Raw genomic sequence first — 27,449 nt, forward strand, 5'->3', positions numbered from 1 at the left:
ATAAGCTTCAGCAAGTCTTTTACGGGATTGCTCCACTTTTGTGTCTGGAATTATTCGTGTAGAAATATCAATGTTACCGCATGATGCTTTCCTTATTATTCAGAATTGCATACAAAACTACTTCCCATTCTGAAATGAAATAAGTTTGAATGTTGAATATCTGACACTACCTTGAAGTCCTGGCTTTCCTCTGCAATTCAAAGGATTACACCCATCAAGCACCATTTTTAATTAAAAAAAATTATTGTTTATTTTTGTCCTTAGTGAGATAGATATACATACATATATATGTTGTGTTCATATATATATATGTACGTGTATTTTTCCAAATTTCATAGAAAAACGTAACTCGAAATTTTAAGCCAACTTAATCAGATGATTAAAGGTCTGCTAGGGGTTTTTTGTCTTGCTCTGTATGTCAAGTATTTCTTCCATGTTCCCAGTTTTCATTTGGAATATATATTCATTCAATCACACTTCACTATCTACTGTTTTAGTTTTCAGAGAAACATATAATTGTAAAAGAACAGAAAGCAGTTATATGTATGAATCTCTAGTAACAAGATGAACGCCTGGAAGGCACTCAGTGAGTCACAATATTATTTCATATTGGCTGGGTTACTTTGATAGAAATATTGCATTTTCCTAAATTCATAGAATTATGAACCCCAAGAAACACAGCTTACTCAGGGCAATTTCGTCCAAAATTCATTTCCTTGGTCGATGTACCCTGATGGCTAGAGAACAAGTAGTGTCAGATCAACAGGTGACGGGGAATCCATGTAACCTCATTCTTGCCTTGCGTGTCTCCTGTTATCAAACCGTGACATCGTGTGTTCAGGGTGAGACCCTGAATTCGTGACAGCCGGTGCACCACAGTGAGATGAAGAGGGGACTGTTCTGCTTGGTGAATTCCAGACCCAAGTTGTACAAAGGCATGTGGATAATTCAAACCATGGGGCATTGTACCTTGGGCTAGCAGTGTGTTTGGAACTCACCCATCTTGATGAGCTCAGGTCAACCATGTTGTGCTGCTGTCCCTGTCTCCGTTTTCCCCTGGCCACAGTTAACTGAGAATGTTTCCACACAAAGCATGGGCACCTTCCTCCAGCTTCTTCCATTGACTGGCTTGGCCGTCATAGCAACAGGCCAGGCAGCAGCTGCCTATGGACACTCCCAGTTCCTGGTGATGTGGGCCCACAGTGACATCACAACCATGTCTTTTCTGATTGGTCAGACTGCATAAGCACTCCTTCTAAGGCTCCTCCCCCTCCACACACCCGCCACTTTGCTGCCAGCAGCAGCCAAGATCTTCTGATCTGAAGACGGCTCATTTCCTCCAGTTTCCCTCCTCACCTTTTCAAGGTTCAACTGAGATGATATTCCTCTCCTGTTCCATGCAACTACCAGTCTAGAAGCTGCATTTTGGCGGATAGGAAGTGTTTCTACTGGTGAGTACAAAATCACCTCAAGCCCTTTGCAGTGCCATTAGCCAGGAAAAGTCAAATAACATTGAATGAGGAAATTTCTCTCCCAGAATTACATCACCCATAATTGCGTGCATATTCCCTTGTGTGGATTCCAAATATAGCCCTCTGGAAACCATGGGGTTGTCATTCCAGGATTTTGTTTTCCTAACTTCATCCAAAGACAAATTCTCTCGGGGACTGGCAAGAGCATCAGAGTGAACAGTGTATTCATTTTATATCGACCAAGAAATTAATTCACTTTGAACTGAGGACTCTAGAGGAACACACAGGGTGTACTCCATGAATGCTTAGTACTCCCTACTCATTGAAATTGTTATCATCTCTCCCGTGAACAGAAGCTTTCAGGAACACCATAAATTGCAGCAAACCATGAAGCACTCGGAAAGGACTTTCATTTCTGCAAATATTCTCTGGGATACTAAAGAGTTCAACTTTTCCTCATGGAGCTGAACACACACAGCCAGTGCGACTCAAGGCGGTGCTGCAAAGTGAATTCAAGGCTATAACATATATTCTCAATATAGTGAATTCCAAATGGAAATAGATAAATCACACACAGACACACACACACAGAGACATACACACACAAATGTGCTGATATACTGTTCCCTAACTAGTGAGCAAATATCTTCATTCCATCTACTGAATTACAAGGTTCAAAAGGTGAGACGACCTGAACAGCAGGACAGCCTGGTGCACTCCATCACTTCCCACAATCCGAATGAGACGTTTTCTTTCAAGTATTCTTCTGCGTACCTAAAGAGGGGATAAACTCAATAAGTGTGAAATAGTAGGTACAGTAAGAATTTTTATAAGGAGCAAAGAAATTAGTTCACCATGACACTATGGGTATTACACACACTCGTATGCATAGGCAAACACACACAGGGCAACAGACACACCCCTGCCGGAGGACCATGAGGAGAGATAAGCGCAAGAGCTGAAATCGCTGGGTCGCCCGAATGTGCGGACACTTTCGTGTCTCCAAAAAATCATCCAACTTACACAAATACATGAAGTGACATCATTTCCAACAATGTCCTTGGAAGGAAGGTATCCTACCACCTTTAGGCCAATGATGTAATAAGCACTAATTCACCAGAGTATATGCATGAAGCCATCACTGTAATTGAAATCATTTGTAGCAAGCCAATGATGCACATGGATACATGTCACACTGGACATATTCAATGAATGCTGCACATTTCCTCACCTGACAGGTTTTCACAGCTGATTTTTGGAATAGCAACGCTGAGCCATACCGAAATTAGTGACTTCCGGGAAGCATTGCTGACTTGCATTATTTGGAACGCAGCCTTTAACAGACACAGAAACAGGAAACATTTGGAAACCACACCAGCGGCCACACACGCAAATACACCCACAGTGTCACTTAGTTCCATGAATATTCAGTATTCTGGTGTCAGTGAATGTATGGGCTTTCATTTAAGTAAAGTTCTTTTTAGGATCTCCAATTTTTCATGATCACCAGGAAACTGGATTGTTTGCCATGTTTCACTGCGTGTAATTGAGAGAATGGTTAATTTTCGCCCATAATACTACATGTAGTGCTCTGAATTTGATAGACAAAGGAACTTCTTTTATAAACAATCATAGATGGTTGAAGTTCGGTCAGGAAAACTCAACTTATATTCTCTCGAGGTATCTTGACTTTCTAGAGAAGAAACAATTATTTAGCTCCCAACAATGCATTTAAAACTAGTAAATACTTGAAAATATGTTGTGCCCATTGCAAAACCACCTCAGTCCTTAGGTTTAGTATCTAGAAAATATGTCCTACTGCTGCAATTGAGTGTATATTTCACAGGATACTTCCTTTCCAAGCATCATACTTCAATGGAAGTAGCACTCATTTGGCCTTAATGCTGAGGTAGGATGAATTTCATAGACACATGTAACTGTGATAATAGAAACCACTTGCGTAATATGTTGAATATCTGGCATCAGATTCAAATCATTGATCTCAGTACATATGTCACAGGATATCTCCCCTTCACTCCTGGTTTTGTGATAAGGAGAATTTTCACGTTTGTTCATAACTTCATTTTATGCTTTGATTTAATATATCATGTAAGCCCTATTCTACTCCCCACATAGAATGATGGTTGATGTCTCTCTAGCCCTTCTATTCCCGGAATTCACTGTGCATTTCTCTGCATTTTTTCCCACCTATCTCCATTTTTCGTTTTGAGAAACATTGCCTCCACCTCATAATTTCGCCTTATACTGAGTTTCATAGAATTCAGTTACTCATGTTTAAAAACCAACATCTTTAGAAGGTTTTCTCTCTGGTGTTTGATCAAGTCTTGCAATAGAGGGTACATCTCACCAGTTACTTCCCAGCTAGCACCACTTTTCGGTTTCAAAATATTCAGATCACATTTACCTCATAATGCTGTAGATATTCTGATGAGTTTACTTGATACGTGAATTTCCCGAATAAAATCCTAGTAATAGGAAGGCTTCATATTTGGAATTAGTTCAGCTGAAAGGCTTCAGCAAGTCCTTCAAAGGATTGCTCCACTTCTGTTACTGGCTGGGCAGCCATAGCAACAGGTGCTGCCTGTGGACACTTCTTGTTTCTGGTGATGTTTCCCCACTGTGGCATCACCACCAAGTCTTTTCTGATTACTCAGACTGTGCAAGCACTTCTGCTATGGCCCCTCCCCCTCCACACACCAGCCACTTTCATGCCAGTAACAGGCAAGAGCTTCTGATCTGAAGATGGCTCATCTCCTCTAGTTTCCCTCCTCACCTCTTCAAGGTTCAACTGAGATGACATTCCTCTTCTGTTCCATACAACTACAAATCTGCAAGCTGAATTTTGGAGAATAGGAAGTGTTTCTACTGGTGAGTACATAAACACCTCAAGTCCTATGCAGTGCAACCAGCCAGGAAAGTCCCATAACATTGGATGAGGAAATGTCTCTCCCAGAAGTACATCTCCCATCATTGGGAGCATATAACCTTGTGTGGATGCAAAATATAGCACACTGGAAACCAGGGGGTGTGATTCCAGGCTTTTGTTTTTCTAACTTCATTAAAACACAAAAAAGTATTCACTTAATGTCCTGTAAGAAATTAATGCAGTTTGATTTGAGGACTATAGAGGAACACACAGGTTGTATTCCATGAATACTTCGTACTCCCTACTCTGTGAAATTGTTTTCATCACTTCTGTTAACAGAAGCTTTCAGGAAGCCCAGAATTTGTGGAAAACCATGAAGCACCCAGAAAAGATATTCATTTCTGCAAAGATTCTCTGGGGTACAAGAGAGTACACATTTCTCACACACACAGTCAGTGCAACTCAAGGCTATGCCTCAGTGACTTCAAGGCTTGAACATACATTTTAAAAGTCAGTGAATTCCAAATTGCACACGAAAAATCACACACAGACACACAGACACCAAACACACATAAACTGCTGATATACTGTTTGTTATCTAGTGAGCGAATATCTTAACTTCCATCTACTGAATTACAATGTTGAAGAGACAAGAAGTCACTGAACCCCAGGACACCCTGGCGCACTGCATCAATTGCCACAATCTGAATGAGAGGTTTTCTTTCAAGGATTCTTATGCATACCTATACGGTGAATATACTGAGTGAGTGTGAAATAGTGGGTACTCTAGGAATTTTTATAAAGAGAAAAGAAATTAGTTCACTATGACACTACTACAGGTATTACACACACTAGTATGCATACACAAACACACACACACACACACTCATCCTTGTCCTAGAAGCATGAGAAAAGATAAGCACAATAGCTTAAATACCAGGATTGCAAAATGTGGGGACACTTTCATGTCTCAAAATAATCATTCAACTTAGAATTCACATGAAGTGACATCATTTCTAACAATGTTCTTGGCAGGAAGGTATACTACCACCTTTAGGCCAATGAAGAAATGAGCACTAATTCGTTAGAAAATATGCGTGAAGACAACACTGTCATTGAAATCATTTGTAGCAAGCCAATGATGCACATGGATACATGTCTCAAGATCTTCGAACATACACTGGACATATTCAATGAATGCTGTACATTTCCTCACCTGACAGGTTGTCACACCTGATCTTTGGAATAGCAACGTTGAGCCATACAGAAATTAGTGACTTCCAGGAAGCATTGCTGACTTGCATTATTTGGAATAGAGAATTTAACAGACACAGAAACAGGAAATATTTTGAAACCACACTAGTGGCCCCACAAACAAAGTCACGCACAGTGTGACTTAGTTCCATGAATATTCAGTATTCTCCTGTCAGTGAATGTATGGGCTTTCATCTAAGTAAAGGTCTTTTTAGTATCTCCAATTGTTCATGACCACCAGGAAACTGGATTTTTGCCATTTTTCACTGCTTGTATGAGGGAGAATGGTTCATTTTAGCCCACTATACTACATATAGGACTCTGAATTGCATAGATAAAGTAGCTCCTTTTATAAACAATCTTAGGTGATTGAAGTTCTGCCAAGAAAAATCAACTTATATTCTCCCCATGTATCATGGCTTTCTTGAGAAGAAACAATTATTTAGCTCACAACAATGTATTTAAAACTGGGAAATATTTAAAAATATGTTGTGCCCATTCTAAAAACACCTCAGTCGTTAGGTTTTAGCATCTAGACATTATGTCCTACTGCTGCAGTTGAGTGTCTAATTCACAGGATACTTCCTTTCATAGCATCAAATTTCAATGGGAGCAACACTCTTTTGACCTTAATGCTGAGGTAGGATGAAATTCATAGAAACATGTAACTCTGATACTAGAAACAGCTTGGGTAACATGTTTGAATATCTGGCAACAGGTTCATATCATTGATCTCAGTACATATGTCACAGGATAACTCCAAATCTCTCCTGGTTTTGATTAGGAGAAAATTTCATGTTTGTTCATAACTTCATTATATGCTTTAATTTCATACAATCAAGTAGGCCTCATTCTACTCCCAACATAGTTTGATGGTTGATGTCAGTCCAGCCATTCAACTCCATGAAATCACGTGCATTTCTCTGGATTTTTACCACCTATCTTCATTTTTCGTTTTGAGAAACATTGCTTCCACCTCATAATTTCGCACTATGGTGAGTTTCACAGAATTCAGTTACTCATGTTTAAAAACCAACAGATTAAGAAGGTTTTCTCTCTGTGTTTTAACATGTCTTGGAATAGAGGGTACATTTCACCAGTTACTTCACAGCTAGCACCACTTTTCAGTTTCAAAAAATTCGGATCACATTCACCTCATAATGCAGTAGATATTCTAATGAGTTTAATAGATATATGAATTTCCCATTTAAATACATAGTAATAGGAAAGGTGAATATTTGGCAGTTAGTTCTGCTAATAAGCTTCAGCAAGTCTTTTACGGGATTGCTCCACTTTTGTGTCTGGAATTATTCGTGTAGAAATATCAATGTTACCGCATGATGCTTTCCTTATTATTCAGAATTGCATACAAAACTACTTCCCATTCTGAAATGAAATAAGTTTGAATGTTGAATATCTGACACTACCTTGAAGTCCTGGCTTTCCTCTGCAATTCAAAGGATTACACCCATCAAGCACCATTTTTAATTAAAAAAAATTATTGTTTATTTTTGTCCTTAGTGAGATAGATATACATACATATATATGTTGTGTTCATATATATATATGTACGTGTATTTTTCCAAATTTCATAGAAAAACGTAACTCGAAATTTTAAGCCAACTTAATCAGATGATTAAAGGTCTGCTAGGGGTTTTTTGTCTTGCTCTGTATGTCAAGTATTTCTTCCATGTTCCCAGTTTTCATTTGGAATATATATTCATTCAATCACACTTCACTATCTACTGTTTTAGTTTTCAGAGAAACATATAATTGTAAAAGAACAGAAAGCAGTTATATGTATGAATCTCTAGTAACAAGATGAACGCCTGGAAGGCACTCAGTGAGTCACAATATTATTTCATATTGGCTGGGTTACTTTGATAGAAATATTGCATTTTCCTAAATTCATAGAATTATGAACCCCAAGAAACACAGCTTACTCAGGGCAATTTCGTCCAAAATTCATTTCCTTGGTCGATGTACCCTGATGGCTAGAGAACAAGTAGTGTCAGATCAACAGGTGACGGGGAATCCATGTAACCTCATTCTTGCCTTGCGTGTCTCCTGTTATCAAACCGTGACATCGTGTGTTCAGGGTGAGACCCTGAATTCGTGACAGCCGGTGCACCACAGTGAGATGAAGAGGGGACTGTTCTGCTTGGTGAATTCCAGACCCAAGTTGTACAAAGGCATGTGGATAATTCAAACCATGGGGCATTGTACCTTGGGCTAGCAGTGTGTTTGGAACTCACCCATCTTGATGAGCTCAGGTCAACCATGTTGTGCTGCTGTCCCTGTCTCCGTTTTCCCCTGGCCACAGTTAACTGAGAATGTTTCCACACAAAGCATGGGCACCTTCCTCCAGCTTCTTCCATTGACTGGCTTGGCCGTCATAGCAACAGGCCAGGCAGCAGCTGCCTATGGACACTCCCAGTTCCTGGTGATGTGGGCCCACAGTGACATCACAACCATGTCTTTTCTGATTGGTCAGACTGCATAAGCACTCCTTCTAAGGCTCCTCCCCCTCCACACACCCGCCACTTTGCTGCCAGCAGCAGCCAAGATCTTCTGATCTGAAGACGGCTCATTTCCTCCAGTTTCCCTCCTCACCTTTTCAAGGTTCAACTGAGATGATATTCCTCTCCTGTTCCATGCAACTACCAGTCTAGAAGCTGCATTTTGGCGGATAGGAAGTGTTTCTACTGGTGAGTACAAAATCACCTCAAGCCCTTTGCAGTGCCATTAGCCAGGAAAAGTCAAATAACATTGAATGAGGAAATTTCTCTCCCAGAATTACATCACCCATAATTGCGTGCATATTCCCTTGTGTGGATTCCAAATATAGCCCTCTGGAAACCATGGGGTTGTCATTCCAGGATTTTGTTTTCCTAACTTCATCCAAAGACAAATTCTCTCGGGGACTGGCAAGAGCATCAGAGTGAACAGTGTATTCATTTTATATCGACCAAGAAATTAATTCACTTTGAACTGAGGACTCTAGAGGAACACACAGGGTGTACTCCATGAATGCTTAGTACTCCCTACTCATTGAAATTGTTATCATCTCTCCCGTGAACAGAAGCTTTCAGGAACACCATAAATTGTAGCAAACCATGAAGCACTCGGAAAGGACTTTCATTTCTGCAAATATTCTCTGGGACACTAAAGAGTTCAACTTTTCCTCATGGAGCTGAACACACACAGCCAGTGCGACTCAAGGCGGTGCTGCAAAGTGAATTCAAGGCTATAACATATATTCTCAATATAGTGAATTCCAAATGGAAATAGATAAATCACACACAGACACACACACACAGAGACATACACACACAAATGTGCTGATATACTGTTCCCTAACTAGTGAGCAAATATCTTCAGTCCATCTACTGAATTACGAGGTTCAAAAGGTGAGACGACCTGAACAGCAGGACAGCCTGGTGCACTCCATCACTTCCCACAATCCGAATGAGACGTTTTCTTTCAAGTATTCTTCTGCGTACCTAAAGAGGGGATAAACTCAATAAGTGTGAAATAGTAGGTACAGTAAGAATTTTTATAAGGAGCAAAGAAATTAGTTCACCATGACACTATGGGTATTACACACACTCGTATGCATAGGCAAACACACACAGGGCAACAGACACACCCCTGCCGGAGGACCATGAGGAGAGATAAGCACAAGAGCTGAAATCGCTGGGTCGCCCGAATGTGCGGACACTTTCGTGTCTCCAAAAAATCATCCAACTTACACAAATACATGAAGTGACATCATTTCCAACAATGTCCTTGGAAGGAAGGTATCCTACCACCTTTAGGCCAATGATGTAATAAGCACTAATTCACCAGAGTATATGCATGAAGCCATCACTGTAATTGAAATCATTTGTAGCAAGCCAATGATGCACATGGATACATGTCACACTGGACATATTCAATGAATGCTGCACATTTCCTCACCTGACAGGTTTTCACAGCTGATTTTTGGAATAGCAACGCTGAGCCATACCGAAATTAGTGACTTCCGGGAAGCATTGCTGACTTGCATTATTTGGAACGCAGCCTTTAACAGACACAGAAACAGGAAACATTTGGAAACCACACCAGCGGCCACACACGCAAATACACCCACAGTGTCACTTAGTTCCATGAATATTCAGTATTCTGGTGTCAGTGAATGTATGGGCTTTCATTTAAGTAAAGTTCTTTTTAGGATCTCCAATTTTTCATGATCACCAGGAAACTGGATTGTTTGCCATGTTTCACTGCGTGTAATTGAGAGAATGGTTAATTTTCGCCCATAATACTACATGTAGTGCTCTGAATTTGATAGACAAAGGAACTTCTTTTATAAACAATCATAGATGGTTGAAGTTCGGTCAGGAAAACTCAACTTATATTCTCTCGAGGTATCTTGACTTTCTAGAGAAGAAACAATTATTTAGCTCCCAACAATGCATTTAAAACTAGTAAATACTTGAAAATATGTTGTGCCCATTGCAAAACCACCTCAGTCCTTAGGTTTAGTATCTAGAAAATATGTCCTACTGCTGCAATTGAGTGTATATTTCACAGGATACTTCCTTTCCAAGCATCATACTTCAATGGAAGTAGCACTCATTTGGCCTTAATGCTGAGGTAGGATGAATTTCATAGACACATGTAACTGTGATAATAGAAACCACTTGCGTAATATGTTGAATATCTGGCATCAGATTCAAACCATTGATCTCAGTACATATGTCACAGGATATCTCCCCTTCACTCCTGGTTTTGTGATAAGGAGAATTTTCACGTTTGTTCATAACTTCATTTTATGCTTTGATTTAATATGTCATGTAAGCCCTATTCTACTCCCCACATAGAATGATGGTTGATGTCTCTCTAGCCCTTCTATTCCCGGAATTCACTGTGCATTTCTCTGCATTTTTTCCCACCTATCTCCATTTTTCGTTTTGAGAAACATTGCCTCCACCTCATAATTTCGCCTTATACTGAGTTTCATAGAATTCAGTTACTCATGTTTAAAAACCAACATCTTTAGAAGGTTTTCTCTCTGGTGTTTGATCAAGTCTTGCAATAGAGGGTACATCTCACCAGTTACTTCCCAGCTAGCACCACTTTTCGGTTTCAAAATATTCAGATCACATTTACCTCATAATGCTGTAGATATTCTGATGAGTTTACTTGATACGTGAATTTCCCGAATAAAATCCTAGTAATAGGAAGGCTTCATATTTGGAATTAGTTCAGCTGAAAGGCTTCAGCAAGTCCTTCAAAGGATTGCTCCACTTCTGTTACTGGCTGGGCAGCCATAGCAACAGGTGCTGCCTGTGGACACTTCTTGTTTCTGGTGATGTTTCCCCACTGTGGCATCACCACCAAGTCTTTTCTGATTACTCAGACTGTGCAAGCACTTCTGCTATGGCCCCTCCCCCTCCACACACCAGCCACTTTCATGCCAGTAACAGGCAAGAGCTTCTGATCTGAAGATGGCTCATCTCCTCTAGTTTCCCTCCTCACCTCTTCAAGGTTCAACTGAGATGACATTCCTCTTCTGTTCCATACAACTACAAATCTGCAAGCTGAATTTTGGAGAATAGGAAGTGTTTCTACTGGTGAGTACATAAACACCTCAAGTCCTATGCAGTGCAACCAGCCAGGAAAGTCCCATAACATTGGATGAGGAAATGTCTCTCCCAGAAGTACATCTCCCATCATTGGGAGCATATAACCTTGTGTGGATGCAAAATATAGCACACTGGAAACCAGGGGGTGTGATTCCAGGCTTTTGTTTTTCTAACTTCATTAAAACACAAAAAAGTATTCACTTAATGTCCTGTAAGAAATTAATGCAGTTTGATTTGAGGACTATAGAGGAACACACAGGTTGTATTCCATGAATACTTCGTACTCCCTACTCTGTGAAATTGTTTTCATCACTTCTGTTAACAGAAGCTTTCAGGAAGCCCAGAATTTGTGGAAAACCATGAAGCACCCAGAAAAGATATTCATTTCTGCAAAGATTCTCTGGGGTACAAGAGAGTACACATTTCTCACACACACAGTCAGTGCAACTCAAGGCTATGCCTCAGTGACTTCAAGGCTTGAACATACATTTTAAAAGTCAGTGAATTCCAAATTGCACACGAAAAATCACACACAGACACACAGACACACAAACACACATAAACTGCTGATACACTGTTTGTTATCTAGTGAGCGAATATCTTAACTTCCATCTACTGAATTACAATGTTGAAGAGACAAGAAGTCACTGAACCCCAGGACACCCTGGCGCACTGCATCAATTGCCACAATCTGAATGAGAGGTTTTCTTTCAAGGATTCTTATGCATACCTATACGGTGAATATACTGAGTGAGTGTGAAATAGTGGGTACTCTAGGAATTTTTATAAAGAGAAAAGAAATTTGTTCACTATGACACTACTACAGGTATTACACACACTAGTATGCATACACAAACACACACACACACACACTCATCCTTGTCCTAGAAGCATGAGAAAACATAAGCACAATAGCTTAAATACCAGGATTGCAAAATGTGGGGACACTTTCATGTCTCAAAATAATCATTCAACTTAGAATTCACATGAAGTGACATCATTTCTAACAATGTTCTTGGCAGGAAGGTATACTACCACCTTTAGGCCAATGAAGAAATGAGCACTAATTCGTTAGAAAATATGCGTGAAGACAACACTGTCATTGAAATCATTTGTAGCAAGCCAATGATGCACATGGATACATGTCTCAAGATCTTCGAACATACACTGGACATATTCAATGAATGCTGTACATTTCCTCACCTGACAGGTTGTCACACCTGATCTTTGGAATAGCAACGTTGAGCCATACAGAAATTAGTGACTTCCAGGAAGCATTGCTGACTTGCATTATTTGGAATAGAGAATTTAACAGACACAGAAACAGGAAATATTTTGAAACCACACTAGTGGCCCCACAAACAAAGTCACGCACAGTGTGACTTAGTTCCATGAATATTCAGTATTCTCCTGTCAGTGAATGTATGGGCTTTCATCTAAGTAAAGGTCTTTTTAGTATCTCCAATTGTTCATGACCACCAGGAAACTGGATTTTTGCCATTTTTCACTGCTTCTATGAGGGAGAATGGTTCATTTTAGCCCACTATACTACATATAGGACTCTGAATTGCATAGATAAAGTAGCTCCTTTTATAAACAATCTTAGGTGATTGAAGTTCTGCCAAGAAAAATCAACTTATATTCTCCCCATGTATCATGGCTTTCTTGAGAAGAAACAATTATTTAGCTCACAACAATGTATTTAAAACTGGGAAATATTTAAAAATATGTTGTGCCCATTCTAAAAACACCTCAGTCGTTAGGTTTTAGCATCTAGACATTATGTCCTACTGCTGCAGTTGAGTGTCTAATTCACAGGATACTTCCTTTCATAGCATCACATTTCAATGGGAGCAACACTCTTTTGACCTTAATGCTGAGGTAGGATGAAATTCATAGAAACATGTAACTCTGATACTAGAAACAGCTTGGGTAACATGTTTGAATATCTGGCAACAGGTTCATATCATTGATCTCAGTACATATGTCACAGGATAACTCCAAATCTCTCCTGGTTTTGATTAGGAGAAAATTTCATGTTTGTTCATAACTTCATTATATGCTTTAATTTCATACAATCAAGTAGGCCTCATTCTACTCCCAACATAGTTTGATGGTTGATGTCAGTCCAGCCATTCAACTCCATGAAATCACGTGCATTTCTCTGGATTTTTACCACCTATCTGCATTTTTCGTTTTGAGAAACATTGCTTCCACCTCATAATTTCGCACTATGGTGAGTTTCACAGAATTCAGTTACTCATGTTTAAAAACCAACAGATTAAGAAGGTTTTCTCTCTGTGTTTTAACATGTCTTGGAATAGAGGGTACATTTCACCAGTTACTTCACAGCTAGCACCACTTTTCAGTTTCAAAAAATTCGGATCACATTCACCTCATAATGCAGTAGATATTCTAATGAGTTTAATAGATATATGAATTTCCCATTTAAATACATAGTAATAGGAAAGGTGAATATTTGGCAGTTAGTTCTGCTAATAAGCTTCAGCAAGTCTTTTACGGGATTGCTCCACTTTTGTGTCTGGAATTATTCGTGTAGAAATATCAATGTTACCGCATGATGCTTTCCTTATTATTCAGAATTGCATACAAAACTACTTCCCATTCTGAAATGAAATAAGTTTGAATGTTGAATATCTGACACTACCTTGAAGTCCTGGCTTTCCTCTGCAATTCAAAGGATTACACCCATCAAGCACCATTTTTAATTAAAAAAAATTATTGTTTATTTTTGTCCTTAGTGAGATAGATATACATACATATATATGTTGTGTTCATATATATATATGTACGTGTATTTTTCCAAATTTCATAGAAAAACGTAACTCGAAATTTTAAGCCAACTTAATCAGATGATTAAAGGTCTGCTAGGGGTTTTTTGTCTTGCTCTGTATGTCAAGTATTTCTTCCATGTTCCCAGTTTTCATTTGGAATATATATTCATTCAATCACACTTCACTATCTACTGTTTTAGTTTTCAGAGAAACATATAATTGTAAAAGAACAGAAAGCAGTTATATGTATGAATCTCTAGTAACAAGATGAACGCCTGGAAGGCACTCAGTGAGTCACAATATTATTTCATATTGGCTGGGTTACTTTGATAGAAATATTGCATTTTCCTAAATTCATAGAATTATGAACCCCAAGAAACACAGCTTACTCAGGGCAATTTCGTCCAAAATTCATTTCCTTGGTCGATGTACCCTGATGGCTAGAGAACAAGTAGTGTCAGATCAACAGGTGACGGGGAATCCATGTAACCTCATTCTTGCCTTGCGTGTCTCCTGTTATCAAACCGTGACATCGTGTGTTCAGGGTGAGACCCTGAATTCGTGACAGCCGGTGCACCACAGTGAGATGAAGAGGGGACTGTTCTGCTTGGTGAATTCCAGACCCAAGTTGTACAAAGGCATGTGGATAATTCAAACCATGGGGCATTGTACCTTGGGCTAGCAGTGTGTTTGGAACTCACCCATCTTGATGAGCTCAGGTCAACCATGTTGTGCTGCTGTCCCTGTCTCCGTTTTCCCCTGGCCACAGTTAACTGAGAATGTTTCCACACAAAGCATGGGCACCTTCCTCCAGCTTCTTCCATTGACTGGCTTGGCCGTCATAGCAACAGGCCAGGCAGCAGCTGCCTATGGACACTCCCAGTTCCTGGTGATGTGGGCCCACAGTGACATCACAACCATGTCTTTTCTGATTGGTCAGACTGCATAAGCACTCCTTCTAGGGCTCCTCCCCCTCCACACACCCGCCACTTTGCTGCCAGCAGCAGCCAAGATCTTCTGATCTGAAGACGGCTCATTTCCTCCAGTTTCCCTCCTCACCTTTTCAAGGTTCAACTGAGATGATATTCCTCTCCTGTTCCATGCAACTACCAGTCTAGAAGCTGCATTTTGGCGGATAGGAAGTGTTTCTACTGGTGAGTACAAAATCACCTCAAGCCCTTTGCAGTGCCATTAGCCAGGAAAAGTCAAATAACATTGAATGAGGAAATTTCTCTCCCAGAATTACATCACCCATAATTGCGTGCATATTCCCTTGTGTGGATTCCAAATATAGCCCTCTGGAAACCATGGGGTTGTCATTCCAGGATTTTGTTTTCCTAACTTCATCCAAAGACAAATTCTCTCGGGGACTGGCAAGAGCATCAGAGTGAACAGTGTATTCATTTTATATCGACCAAGAAATTAATTCACTTTGAACTGAGGACTCTAGAGGAACACACAGGGTGTACTCCATGAATGCTTAGTACTCCCTACTCATTGAAATTGTTATCATCTCTCCCGTGAACAGAAGCTTTCAGGAACACCATAAATTGTAGCAAACCATGAAGCACTCGGAAAGGACTTTCATTTCTGCAAATATTCTCTGGGACACTAAAGAGTTCAACTTTTCCTCATGGAGCTGAACACACACAGCCAGTGCGACTCAAGGCGGTGCTGCAAAGTGAATTCAAGGCTATAACATATATTCTCAATATAGTGAATTCCAAATGGAAATAGATAAATCACACACAGACACACACACACAGAGACACACACACAAATGTGCTGATATACTGTTCCCTAACTAGTGAGCAAATATCTTCAGTCCATCTACTGAATTACGAGGTTCAAAAGGTGAGACGACCTGAACAGCAGGACAGCCTGGTGCACTCCATCACTTCCCACAATCCGAATGAGACGTTTTCTTTCAAGTATTCTTCTGCGTACCTAAAGAGGGGATAAACTCAATAAGTGTGAAATAGTAGGTACAGTAAGAATTTTTATAAGGAGCAAAGAAATTAGTTCACCATGACACTATGGGTATTACACACACTCGTATGCATAGGCAAACACACACAGGGCAACAGACACACCCCTGCCGGAGGACCATGAGGAGAGATAAGCACAAGAGCTGAAATCGCTGGGTCGCCCGAATGTGCGGACACTTTCGTGTCTCCAAAAAATCATCCAACTTACACAAATACATGAAGTGACATCATTTCCAACAATGTCCTTGGAAGGAAGGTATCCTACCACCTTTAGGCCAATGATGTAATAAGCACTAATTCACCAGAGTATATGCATGAAGCCATCACTGTAATTGAAATCATTTGTAGCAAGCCAATGATGCACATGGATACATGTCACACTGGACATATTCAATGAATGCTGCACATTTCCTCACCTGACAGGTTTTCACAGCTGATTTTTGGAATAGCAACGCTGAGCCATACCGAAATTAGTGACTTCCGGGAAGCATTGCTGACTTGCATTATTTGGAACGCAGCCTTTAACAGACACAGAAACAGGAAACATTTGGAAACCACACCAGCGGCCACACACGCAAATACACCCACAGTGTCACTTAGTTCCATGAATATTCAGTATTCTGGTGTCAGTGAATGTATGGGCTTTCATTTAAGTAAAGTTCTTTTTAGGATCTCCAATTTTTCATGATCACCAGGAAACTGGATTGTTTGCCATGTTTCACTGCGTGTAATTGAGAGAATGGTTAATTTTCGCCCATAATACTACATGTAGTGCTCTGAATTTGATAGACAAAGGAACTTCTTTTATAAACAATCATAGATGGTTGAAGTTCGGTCAGGAAAACTCAACTTATATTCTCTCGAGGTATCTTGACTTTCTAGAGAAGAAACAATTATTTAGCTCCCAACAATGCATTTAAAACTAGTAAATACTTGAAAATATGTTGTGCCCATTGCAAAACCACCTCAGTCCTTAGGTTTAGTATGTAGAAAATATGTCCTACTGCTGCAATTGAGTGTATATTTCACAGGATACTTCCTTTCCAAGCATCATACTTCAATGGAAGTAGCACTCATTTGGCCTTAATGCTGAGGTAGGATGAATTTCATAGACACATGTAACTGTGATAATAGAAACCACTTGCGTAATATGTTGAATATCTGGCATCAGATTCAAATCATTGATCTCAGTACATATGTCACAGGATATCTCCCCTTCACTCCTGGTTTTGTGATAAGGAGAATTTTCACGTTTGTTCATAACTTCATTTTATGCTTTGATTTAATATATCATGTAAGCCCTATTCTACTCCCCACATAGAATGATGGTTGATGTCTCTCTAGCCCTTCTATTCCCGGAATTCACTGTGCATTTCTCTGCATTTTTTCCCACCTATCTCCATTTTTCGTTTTGAGAAACATTGCCTCCACCTCATAATTTCGCCTTATACTGAGTTTCATAGAATTCAGTTACTCATGTTTAAAAACCAACATCTTTAGAAGGTTTTCTCTCTGGTGTTTGATCAAGTCTTGCAATAGAGGGTACATCTCACCAGTTACTTCCCAGCTAGCACCACTTTTCGGTTTCAAAATATTCAGATCACATTTACCTCATAATGCTGTAGATATTCTGATGAGTTTACTTGATACGTGAATTTCCCGAATAAAATCCTAGTAATAGGAAGGCTTCATATTTGGAATTAGTTCAGCTGAAAGGCTTCAGCAAGTCCTTCAAAGGATTGCTCCACTTCTGTTACTGGCTGGGCAGCCATAGCAACAGGTGCTGCCTGTGGACACTTCTTGTTTCTGGTGATGTTTCCCCACTGTGGCATCACCACCAAGTCTTTTCTGATTACTCAGACTGTGCAAGCACTTCTGCTATGGCCCCTCCCCCTCCACACACCAGCCACTTTCATGCCAGTAACAGGCAAGAGCTTCTGATCTGAAGATGGCTCATCTCCTCTAGTTTCCCTCCTCACCTCTTCAAGGTTCAACTGAGATGACATTCCTCTTCTGTTCCATACAACTACAAATCTGCAAGCTGAATTTTGGAGAATAGGAAGTGTTTCTACTGGTGAGTACATAAACACCTCAAGTCCTATGCAGTGCAACCAGCCAGGAAAGTCCCATAACATTGGATGAGGAAATGTCTCTCCCAGAAGTACATCTCCCATCATTGGGAGCATATAACCTTGTGTGGATGCAAAATATAGCACACTGGAAACCAGGGGGTGTGATTCCAGGCTTTTGTTTTTCTAACTTCATTAAAACACAAAAAAGTATTCACTTAATGTCCTGTAAGAAATTAATGCAGTTTGATTTGAGGACTATAGAGGAACACACAGGTTGTATTCCATGAATACTTCGTACTCCCTACTCTGTGAAATTGTTTTCATCACTTCTGTTAACAGAAGCTTTCAGGAAGCCCAGAATTTGTGGAAAACCATGAAGCACCCAGAAAAGATATTCATTTCTGCAAAGATTCTCTGGGGTACAAGAGAGTACACATTTCTCACACACACAGTCAGTGCAACTCAAGGCTATGCCTCAGTGACTTCAAGGCTTGAACATACATTTTAAAAGTCAGTGAATTCCAAATTGCACACGAAAAATCACACACAGACACACAGACACACAAACACACATAAACTGCTGATACACTGTTTGTTATCTAGTGAGCGAATATCTTAACTTCCATCTACTGAATTACAATGTTGAAGAGACAAGAAGTCACTGAACCCCAGGACACCCTGGCGCACTGCATCAATTGCCACAATCTGAATGAGAGGTTTTCTTTCAAGGATTCTTATGCATACCTATACGGTGAATATACTGAGTGAGTGTGAAATAGTGGGTACTCTAGGAATTTTTATAAAGAGAAAAGAAATTTGTTCACTATGACACTACTACAGGTATTACACACACTAGTATGCATACACAAACACACACACACACACACTCATCCTTGTCCTAGAAGCATGAGAAAACATAAGCACAATAGCTTAAATACCAGGATTGCAAAATGTGGGGACACTTTCATGTCTCAAAATAATCATTCAACTTAGAATTCACATGAAGTGACATCATTTCTAACAATGTTCTTGGCAGGAAGGTATACTACCACCTTTAGGCCAATGAAGAAATGAGCACTAATTCGTTAGAAAATATGCGTGAAGACAACACTGTCATTGAAATCATTTGTAGCAAGCCAATGATGCACATGGATACATGTCTCAAGATCTTCGAACATACACTGGACATATTCAATGAATGCTGTACATTTCCTCACCTGACAGGTTGTCACACCTGATCTTTGGAATAGCAACGTTGAGCCATACAGAAATTAGTGACTTCCAGGAAGCATTGCTGACTTGCATTATTTGGAATAGAGAATTTAACAGACACAGAAACAGGAAATATTTTGAAACCACACTAGTGGCCCCACAAACAAAGTCACGCACAGTGTGACTTAGTTCCATGAATATTCAGTATTCTCCTGTCAGTGAATGTATGGGCTTTCATCTAAGTAAAGGTCTTTTTAGTATCTCCAATTGTTCATGACCACCAGGAAACTGGATTTTTGCCATTTTTCACTGCTTGTATGAGGGAGAATGGTTCATTTTAGCCCACTATACTACATATAGGACTCTGAATTGCATAGATAAAGTAGCTCCTTTTATAAACAATCTTAGGTGATTGAAGTTCTGCCAAGAAAAATCAACTTATATTCTCCCCATGTATCATGGCTTTCTTGAGAAGAAACAATTATTTAGCTCACAACAATGTATTTAAAACTGGGAAATATTTAAAAATATGTTGTGCCCATTCTAAAAACACCTCAGTCGTTAGGTTTTAGCATCTAGACATTATGTCCTACTGCTGCAGTTGAGTGTCTAATTCACAGGATACTTCCTTTCATAGCATCACATTTCAATGGGAGCAACACTCTTTTGACCTTAATGCTGAGGTAGGATGAAATTCATAGAAACATGTAACTCTGATACTAGAAACAGCTTGGGTAACATGTTTGAATATCTGGCAACAGGTTCATATCATTGATCTCAGTACATATGTCACAGGATAACTCCAAATCTCTCCTGGTTTTGATTAGGAGAAAATTTCATGTTTGTTCATAACTTCATTATATGCTTTAATTTCATACAATCAAGTAGGCCTCATTCTACTCCCAACATAGTTTGATGGTTGATGTCAGTCCAGCCATTCAACTCCATGAAATCACGTGCATTTCTCTGGATTTTTACCACCTATCTGCATTTTTCGTTTTGAGAAACATTGCTTCCACCTCATAATTTCGCACTATGGTGAGTTTCACAGAATTCAGTTACTCATGTTTAAAAACCAACAGATTAAGAAGGTTTTCTCTCTGTGTTTTAACATGTCTTGGAATAGAGGGTACATTTCACCAGTTACTTCACAGCTAGCACCACTTTTCAGTTTCAAAAAATTCGGATCACATTCACCTCATAATGCAGTAGATATTCTAATGAGTTTAATAGATATATGAATTTCCCATTTAAATACATAGTAATAGGAAAGGTGAATATTTGGCAGTTAGTTCTGCTAATAAGCTTCAGCAAGTCTTTTACGGGATTGCTCCACTTTTGTGTCTGGAATTATTCGTGTAGAAATATCAATGTTACCGCATGATGCTTTCCTTATTATTCAGAATTGCATACAAAACTACTTCCCATTCTGAAATGAAATAAGTTTGAATGTTGAATATCTGACACTACCTTGAAGTCCTGGCTTTCCTCTGCAATTCAAAGGATTACACCCATCAAGCACCATTTTTAATTAAAAAAAATTATTGTTTATTTTTGTCCTTAGTGAGATAGATATACATACATATATATGTTGTGTTCATATATATATATGTACGTGTATTTTTCCAAATTTCATAGAAAAACGTAACTCGAAATTTTAAGCCAACTTAATCAGATGATTAAAGGTCTGCTAGGGGTTTTTTGTCTTGCTCTGTATGTCAAGTATTTCTTCCATGTTCCCAGTTTTCATTTGGAATATATATTCATTCAATCACACTTCACTATCTACTGTTTTAGTTTTCAGAGAAACATATAATTGTAAAAGAACAGAAAGCAGTTATATGTATGAATCTCTAGTAACAAGATGAACGCCTGGAAGGCACTCAGTGAGTCACAATATTATTTCATATTGGCTGGGTTACTTTGATAGAAATATTGCATTTTCCTAAATTCATAGAATTATGAACCCCAAGAAACACAGCTTACTCAGGGCAATTTCGTCCAAAATTCATTTCCTTGGTCGATGTACCCTGATGGCTAGAGAACAAGTAGTGTCAGATCAACAGGTGACGGGGAATCCATGTAACCTCATTCTTGCCTTGCGTGTCTCCTGTTATCAAACCGTGACATCGTGTGTTCAGGGTGAGACCCTGAATTCGTGACAGCCGGTGCACCACAGTGAGATGAAGAGGGGACTGTTCTGCTTGGTGAATTCCAGACCCAAGTTGTACAAAGGCATGTGGATAATTCAAACCATGGGGCATTGTACCTTGGGCTAGCAGTGTGTTTGGAACTCACCCATCTTGATGAGCTCAGGTCAACCATGTTGTGCTGCTGTCCCTGTCTCCGTTTTCCCCTGGCCACAGTTAACTGAGAATGTTTCCACACAAAGCATGGGCACCTTCCTCCAGCTTCTTCCATTGACTGGCTTGGCCGTCATAGCAACAGGCCAGGCAGCAGCTGCCTATGGACACTCCCAGTTCCTGGTGATGTGGGCCCACAGTGACATCACAACCATGTCTTTTCTGATTGGTCAGACTGCATAAGCACTCCTTCTAGGGCTCCTCCCCCTCCACACACCCGCCACTTTGCTGCCAGCAGCAGCCAAGATCTTCTGATCTGAAGACGGCTCATTTCCTCCAGTTTCCCTCCTCACCTTTTCAAGGTTCAACTGAGATGATATTCCTCTCCTGTTCCATGCAACTACCAGTCTAGAAGCTGCATTTTGGCGGATAGGAAGTGTTTCTACTGGTGAGTACAAAATCACCTCAAGCCCTTTGCAGTGCCATTAGCCAGGAAAAGTCAAATAACATTGAATGAGGAAATTTCTCTCCCAGAATTACATCACCCATAATTGCGTGCATATTCCCTTGTGTGGATTCCAAATATAGCCCTCTGGAAACCATGGGGTTGTCATTCCAGGATTTTGTTTTCCTAACTTCATCCAAAGACAAATTCTCTCGGGGACTGGCAAGAGCATCAGAGTGAACAGTGTATTCATTTTATATCGACCAAGAAATTAATTCACTTTGAACTGAGGACTCTAGAGGAACACACAGGGTGTACTCCATGAATGCTTAGTACTCCCTACTCATTGAAATTGTTATCATCTCTCCCGTGAACAGAAGCTTTCAGGAACACCATAAATTGTAGCAAACGATGAAGCACTCAGAAAGGACTTTCATTTCTGCAAATATTCTCTGGGACACTAAAGAGTTCAACTTTTCCTCATGGAGCTGAACACACACAGCCAGTGCGACTCAAGGCGGTGCTGCAAAGTGAATTCAAGGCTATAACATATATTCTCAATATAGTGAATTCCAAATGGAAATAGATAAATCACACACAGACACACACACACAGAGACATACACACACAAATGTGCTGATATACTGTTCCCTAACTAGTGAGCAAATATTTTCAGTCCATCTACTGAATTACGAGGTTCAAAAGGTGAGACGACCTGAACAGCAGGACAGCCTGGTGCACTCCATCACTTCCCACAATCCGAATGAGACGTTTTCTTTCAAGTATTCTTCTGCGTACCTAAAGAGGGGATAAACTCAATAAGTGTGAAATAGTAGGTACAGTAAGAATTTTTATAAGGAGCAAAGAAATTAGTTCACCATGACACTATGGGTATTACACACACTCGTATGCATAGGCAAACACACACAGGGCAACAGACACACCCCTGCCGGAAGACCATGAGGAGAGATAAGCGCAAGAGCTGAAATCGCTGGGTCGCCCGAATGTGCGGACACTTTCGTGTCTCCAAAAAATCATCCAACTTACACAAATACATGAAGTGACATCATTTCCAACAATGTCCTTGGAAGGAAGGTATCCTACCACCTTTAGGCCAATGATGTAATAAGCACTAATTAACCAGAGTATATGCATGAAGCCATCACTGTAATTGAAATCATTTGTAGCAAGCCAATGATGCACATGGATACATGTCACACTGGACATATTCAATGAATGCTGCACATTTCCTCACCTGACAGGTTTTCACAGCTGATTTTTGGAATAGCAACGCTGAGCCATACCGAAATTAGTGACTTCCGGGAAGCATTGCTGACTTGCATTATTTGGAACGCAGCCTTTAACAGACACAGAAACAGGAAACATTTGGAAACCACACCAGCGGCCACACACGCAAATACACCCACAGTGTCACTTAGTTCTATGAACATTCATTATTCTGGTGTCAGTGAATGTATGGGCTTTCATTTAAGTAAAGTTCTTTTTAGGATCTCCAATTTTTCATGATCACCAGGAAACTGGATTGTTTGCCATGTTTCACTGCGTGTAATTGAGAGAATGGTTAATTTTCGCCCATAATACTACATGTAGTGCTCTGAATTTGATAGACAAAGGAACTTCTTTTATAAACAATCATAGATGGTTGAAGTTCGGTCAGGAAAACTCAACTTATATTCTCTCGAGGTATCTTGACTTTCTAGAGAAGAAACAATTATTTAGCTCCCAACAATGCATTTAAAACTAGTAAATACTTGAAAATATGTTGTGCCCATTGCAAAACCACCTCAGTCCTTAGGTTTAGTATCTAGAAAATATGTCCTACTGCTGCAATTGAGTGTATATTTCACAGGATACTTCCTTTCCAAGCATCATACTTCAATGGAAGTAGCACTCATTTGGCCTTAATGCTGAGGTAGGATGAATTTCATAGACACATGTAACTGTGATAATAGAAACCACTTGCGTAATATGTTGAATATCTGGCATCAGATTCAAATCATTGATCTCAGTACATATGTCACAGGATATCTCCCCTTCACTCCTGGTTTTGTGATAAGGAGAATTTTCACGTTTGTTCATAACTTCACTTTATGCTTTGATTTAATATATCATGTAAGCCCTATTCTACTCCCCACATAGAATGATGGTTGATGTCTCTCTAGCCCTTCTATTCCCGGAATTCACTGTGCATTTCTCTGCATTTTTTCCCACCTATCTCCATTTTTCGTTTTGAGAAACATTGCCTCCACCTCATAATTTCGCCTTATACTGAGTTTCATAGAATTCAGTTACTCATGTTTAAAAACCAACATCTTTAGAAGGTTTTCTCTCTGGTGTTTGATCAAGTCTTGCAATAGAGGGTACATCTCACCAGTTACTTCCCAGCTAGCACCACTTTTCGGTTTCAAAATATTCAGATCACATTTACCTCATAATGCTGTAGATATTCTGATGAGTTTACTTGATACGTGAATTTCCCGAATAAAATCCTAGTAATAGGAAGGCTTCATATTTGGAATTAGTTCAGCTGAAAGGCTTCAGCAAGTCCTTCAAAGGATTGCTCCACTTCTGTTACTGGCTGGGCAGCCATAGCAACAGGTGCTGCCTGTGGACACTTCTTGTTTCTGGTGATGTTTCCCCACTGTGGCATCACCACCAAGTCTTTTCTGATTACTCAGACTGTGCAAGCACTTCTGCTATGGCCCCTCCCCCTCCACACACCAGCCACTTTCATGCCAGTAACAGGCAAGAGCTTCTGATCTGAAGATGGCTCATCTCCTCTAGTTTCCCTCCTCACCTCTTCAAGGTTCAACTGAGATGACATTCCTCTTCTGTTCCATACAACTACAAATCTGCAAGCTGAATTTTGGAGAATAGGAAGTGTTTCTACTGGTGAGTACATAAACACCTCAAGTCCTATGCAGTGCAACCAGCCAGGAAAGTCCCATAACATTGGATGAGGAAATGTCTCTCCCAGAAGTACATCTCCCATCATTGGGAGCATATAACCTTGTGTGGATGCAAAATATAGCACACTGGAAACCAGGGGGTGTGATTCCAGGCTTTTGTTTTTCTAACTTCATTAAAACACAAAAAAGTATTCACTTAATGTCCTGTAAGAAATTAATGCAGTTTGATTTGAGGACTATAGAGGAACACACAGGTTGTATTCCATGAATACTTCGTACTCCCTACTCTGTGAAATTGTTTTCATCACTTCTGTTAACAGAAGCTTTCAGGAAGCCCAGAATTTGTGGAAAACCATGAAGCACCCAGAAAAGATATTCATTTCTGCAAAGATTCTCTGGGGTACAAGAGAGTACACATTTCTCACACACACAGTCAGTGCAACTCAAGGCTATGCCTCAGTGACTTCAAGGCTTGAACATACATTTTAAAAGTCAGTGAATTCCAAATTGCACACGAAAAATCACACACAGACACACAGACACACAAACACACATAAACTGCTGATACACTGTTTGTTATCTAGTGAGTGAATATCTTAACTTCCATCTACTGAATTACAATGTTGAAGAGACAAGAAGTCACTGAACCCCAGGACACCCTGGCGCACTGCATCAATTGCCACAATCTGAATGAGAGGTTTTCTTTCAAGGATTCTTATGCATACCTATACGGTGAATATACTGAGTGAGTGTGAAATAGTGGGTACTCTAGGAATTTTTATAAAGAGAAAAGAAATTAGTTCACTATGACACTACTACAGGTATTACACACACTAGTATGCATACACAAACACACACACACACACACTCATCCTTGTCCTAGAAGCATGAGAAAAGATAAGCACAATAGCTTAAATACCAGGATTGCAAAATGTGGGGACACTTTCATGTCTCAAAATAATCATTCAACTTAGAATTCACATGAAGTGACATCATTTCTAACAATGTTCTTGGCAGGAAGGTATACTACCACCTTTAGGCCAATGAAGAAATGAGCACTAATTCGTTAGAAAATATGCGTGAAGACAACACTGTCATTGAAATCATTTGTAGCAAGCCAATGATGCACATGGATACATGTCTCAAGATCTTCGAACATACACTGGACATATTCAATGAATGCTGTACATTTCCTCACCTGACAGGTTGTCACACCTGATCTTTGGAATAGCAACGTTGAGCCATACAGAAATTAGTGACTTCCAGGAAGCATTGCTGACTTGCATTATTTGGAATAGAGAATTTAACAGACACAGAAACAGGAAATATTTTGAAACCACACTAGTGGCCCCACAAACAAAGTCACGCACAGTGTGACTTAGTTCCATGAATATTCAGTATTCTCCTGTCAGTGAATGTATGGGCTTTCATCTAAGTAAAGGTCTTTTTAGTATCTCCAATTGTTCATGACCACCAGGAAACTGGATTTTTGCCATTTTTCACTGCTTGTATGAGGGAGAATGGTTCATTTTAGCCCACTATACTACATATAGGACTCTGAATTGCATAGATAAAGTAGCTCCTTTTATAAACAATCTTAGGTGATTGAAGTTCTGCCAAGAAAAATCAACTTATATTCTCCCCATGTATCATGGCTTTCTTGAGAAGAAACAATTATATAGCTCACAACAATGTATTTAAAACTGGGAAATATTTAAAAATATGTTGTGCCCATTCTAAAAACACCTCAGTCGTTAGGTTTTAGCATCTAGACATTATGTCCTACTGCTGCAGTTGAGTGTCTAATTCACAGGATACTTCCTTTCATAGCATCACATTTCAATGGGAGCAACACTCTTTTGACCTTAATGCTGAGGTAGGATGAAATTCATAGAAACATGTAACTCTGATACTAGAAACAGCTTGGGTAACATGTTTGAATATCTGGCAACAGGTTCATATCATTGATCTCAGTACATATGTCACAGGATAACTCCAAATCTCTCCTGGTTTTGATTAGGAGAAAATTTCATGTTTGTTCATAACTTCATTATATGCTTTAATTTCATACAATCAAGTAGGCCTCATTCTACTCCCAACATAGTTTGATGGTTGATGTCAGTCCAGCCATTCAACTCCATGAAATCACGTGCATTTCTCTGGATTTTTACCACCTATCTGCATTTTTCGTTTTGAGAAACATTGCTTCCACCTCATAATTTCGCACTATGGTGAGTTTCACAGAATTCAGTTACTCATGTTTAAAAACCAACAGATTAAGAAGGTTTTCTCTCTGTGTTTTAACATGTCTTGGAATAGAGGGTACATTTCACCAGTTACTTCACAGCTAGCACCACTTTTCAGTTTCAAAAAATTCGGATCACATTCACCTCATAATGCAGTAGATATTCTAATGAGTTTAATAGATATATGAATTTCCCATTTAAATACATAGTAATAG

The sequence above is a fragment of the Castor canadensis genome, chromosome 12 (genome assembly GCF_047511655.1).
Source record: "Castor canadensis chromosome 12, mCasCan1.hap1v2, whole genome shotgun sequence".
NCBI classification, from domain to species: domain Eukaryota; kingdom Metazoa; phylum Chordata; class Mammalia; order Rodentia; family Castoridae; genus Castor; species Castor canadensis.